Source organism: Trichosurus vulpecula, chromosome 1 (genome assembly GCF_011100635.1).
Source record: "Trichosurus vulpecula isolate mTriVul1 chromosome 1, mTriVul1.pri, whole genome shotgun sequence".
NCBI classification, from domain to species: Eukaryota; Metazoa; Chordata; class Mammalia; order Diprotodontia; family Phalangeridae; genus Trichosurus; species Trichosurus vulpecula.
In genome coordinates, this window is record NC_050573.1 from 133,205,759 (window position 1) to 133,209,515 (window position 3,757).

Here is a 3,757-nt window from a genome sequence, read left to right on the forward strand (position 1 = left end):
AACACGCACTGGTCTCAGGTGATGGAAGAGCTCAAAAAGGAGTTGGAAAAGCAAGTTAGAGAAGTAGGGGAAAAATTGGGAAGAGAAATGAGAGTGATGCAAGAAAAAAGTCAATGACTTGCTAAAAGAGACCCCCCAAAAAATGAAGAAAATAACACCTTAAAAAATAGACAAACACAAATGGCAAAAGAGTTCCAAAAAGCCAATGAGGAGAAAAATGCCTTGAAAGGCAGAATTAGCCAAATGCAAAAGGAGGTCCAAAAGACCACTGAAGAAAATACTACCTTTAAAATTAGATTGGAGCAAGTGGAAGCTAGTGACTTGATGATAAATCAAGATACTATAAAACAGAACCAAAGGAATGAAAAAATGGAAGACAATGTGAAAATATCTCATTGGGAAAACCACTGACGTGGAAAATAGATCCAGGAGAGATAATTTTAAAATTATTGGACTACCTGAAAGCCATGATCAAAAAAAGAGCCTAGATATCATCTTTCAAGAAATTATCAAGGAGAACCGCCCTGATATTCTAGACCCAGAGGGTAAAATAGAAAATGAAAGAATCCACTGATCGCCTCCTCAAAAAGATCCCAAAAAGAAGACTCCCAGAAATATTGTTGCCAAATTCCAGAGCTCCCCGATCAAGGAGAAAATATTGCAAGCAGACAGAAAGAAACAATATGAGTGTGGTGGAAACACAATCAGGAAAATACAAAATCTAGCAGCTTCTACATTAAGAGATTGAAGGGCTTGGAATATGATATTCTGGAGGTAAATGGAGCTAGGATTAAAAGCAAGAGTCACCTACCCAGCAAAACTGAGTGTAATGCTCCAAGGCAAAATATGGATTTTCAAAAAAATAGAGGATTTTCAAGCTTTTTCATTGAAAAGACCAGAACTGAATAGAAAATCTGCCTTTCAAATGCAAGAATCAAGAGAAGCATGAAAAGGTAATCCAGAAAGAGAAATCATAAGGGACTTACTAAAGTTGACCTGTTTTGTTTACATTCCTACATGCAAAGATGTTGTGTATAATTCATGAGACCTCAATATTAGGGTACCTGAAGGGAATATACAGATACATATGCATATGCATGTACAGATACATATGTGTATGTATATATATATAAAGACAGAGGGTACAGGGTGAGTTGAATGTGAAGGGATGAGCTCTAAAAAAATAAAATCAAATTAACGGATAAGAGAGGAATGTATAGAGAAAGGGAGAAAAGGAGAGATAGAATGGGGCAAATTATCTCACATAAAAGTGGCAAGAAAAAGCAGTTCATTGGCAGGGAAGAGGGGGCAGGTGAGGGGGAATGACTGAATGTTGCTCTCATTGTATTTGACCTGAGGAGGGAATAACATATACGCTCAATTGGGTATCTTACCCCACAGGAAAGAAGGAGGAAGGAGATAAAGAAGGGAGGACAACAGAGTGGAGGGCAGATAGGGGGAGGAGGTAAACAAGAGCAAACACTTTCACAAAGGGACATAGTCAAGGGAGAAAACTGAATAAAGGGGGATAGGATAGGAAGGAGCAAATCTAGTTAGTCTTTCACAACATGAGTATTGTGGAAGGGTTTTGCATAAGGATACAAATGTGGCCTATGTGAATTGCTTTCTTTCTTAGGGAGGATGGGTGGGGAGTGAAGCAGGGAGAGAATTTGGAGCTCAAAGTTTTAAAAGCAGATGTTCAAAAAATTTTTTACATGCAACTAGGAAATAAGATATACAAGCAATTGGACATAGAAATCTGTCTTGCCCTACAAGAAAGTAAGGGGAAAGGGGAAGGGCGGAAGTGGGGTCACAGAAGGGAGGGCTGACTGGGGAACAGGACAATCAGAATTTATGCCATCTTGGAGTGGGAGTAGGATAGAAATGGGGAGAAAATTGGTACATCAAACTCTTGTGGAAATCAATGCTGAAAACTAAAAATATTATATAAATAAATAATAATTTAAAAAAATATAAGAGATGGTCTGGGGAAAATTAACAGAAGATAGTGGTGACTCCAAGGAAAAAGATGTGAAGACCATGGATTATTCACACTAACAAGAATATATTAAAGATGAAAAGGAAGATGGCAAAAATGTTCAACAGTCAGGCAGCATCCAAAGCAGAGAGAGATGTAAGATGTAGGCAGTGAAGAACATGAAGAGGAAGAAGAGGCACCATTCCAGGAAAAAGAATCAGGGAGTGATGAAGAGTTCCTAATGGAAAATGATTAGGATAGTGATTATGGACATTGAAAAAAGAAAAACAAAAAGATTATGAAGAAATCCAAGCCTGAAAGGAAAGAAAAGAAAATGCCCAAAGCTAGGCTAAAGGCTACAGTGACACCAAGTCCAGGGAAAGGCAAAGGAAAAGAGGGTGGTCCTCCAGCATCAAAGGTATCAAAGGAAAAGGTTCCCTATCCCAAAGAAAAGAACAAGGAGCTGAATATTCCCCCAGAAAAGAAAAAGTCTGCTAGCCCTGCCTGGAAAAGTCTGGGGATGAAGATGAAGCCCAGTGTGGGGAAGATTAAAAAGTGATGATTGGGGGAGATTTAAAAAAGAAAGAGGGGAAAACGAAAATCTACTTTAGGGGTAGAACATGGTTTTGGCTCTTGCTTGATTCATGGGCTTTGAATGCTGTCCCCCATTTGATTCCCCTTCCCCGCACTGGTGATAGATAACAGCATCTCACCTCCCCCTTCTTTTTAAAGAGAAAATTATTTAAGAGAAAATTTGTTTTACTTTTTTCTACTGGCTACTCTCCTCTCAGTCTCCAGTAAAAGTCATGACAAAATGTCCAATGAATTTACCACCTAAAATTAAAACAAAAATGAAAGGGTTACTATGGGTGAAGCAATAAGATTTGAGGCAAACCCCATTGGAATTTTAACTTTATTAAAAGTTATCAAGGTGAACAGGAATTCAGAAGATAATAAGAATTCTAAATGAAATGGTTGTAAAGTATTTTATTTTAGACATATTGAGTTTGATATGCCCACTGGATATCTATTTCAAGATGTCTCAGAGTTACCTATGGGTAAATGATAAGAGCTCAGCAGTGAAGTTAGGGCCAGATATGTGCATTTAGCAATCATATTCATATACATGATCATTGAAAATTTGGATATCAATAAGGTCACCAAAGAAGATCATTCACATAATTGAAGTTTGAACGTGTGTGTGTGTGTGTGTGTGTGTGTGTGTGTGTGTGTGTGTGTGTTTTGAACTTCTTTGATAACGTAGTGAAGCCTCTGGACCCTCCTTAGAGCAATTTTTTCTTCTAAAAATAACTGAAGGAAATGATAAAAGTTTTCAAATGAAGCTAGTGAAAATAAAAAATGGAAGACAAATATTGTTGGAACATAAAGAATGGGTTGGAAGGGGAAAGGAGTAGAGGCTGAAAGAACCATTAGGAAGTTATAATTTTCCAAGCAAGTAATGAGAGCCCACAATAATTTTCTGGTGGCTTATTTCAGGAAAATCTAACCACTATCGCTACCTTGAAAATCACCTCCTCTTAGATCCCATTGGAAATAGCCTAAATCCCTGCCTTGACAATAGTAGTTTACCTCAAGCCATAAGTTCTACTTTTACTCCAGCTCCCTACAACCATCATCCAAGATGGATGGGCCAGACATTTTCAGTTACTGACACTTATTGGGCAGGAAAGTTAGGCTACCAAGGCATCCTGAGGGAGATAGAAGAGACAGCTTGTGTAACGGCAAGCTAAGTGGGACTTTTTATTTTGTTTTCTTTTG

General features: G+C 38.0%; 1 pseudogene; it reads left to right on the top strand.

Annotated features, from left to right (window-relative positions):
* Positions 1–1,980: 1,980 nt before the first annotated feature.
* On the top strand, positions 1,981–2,530 carry LOC118834736 (annotated as a pseudogene).
* The last annotated feature ends 1,227 nt before the right edge of the window (positions 2,531–3,757 follow it).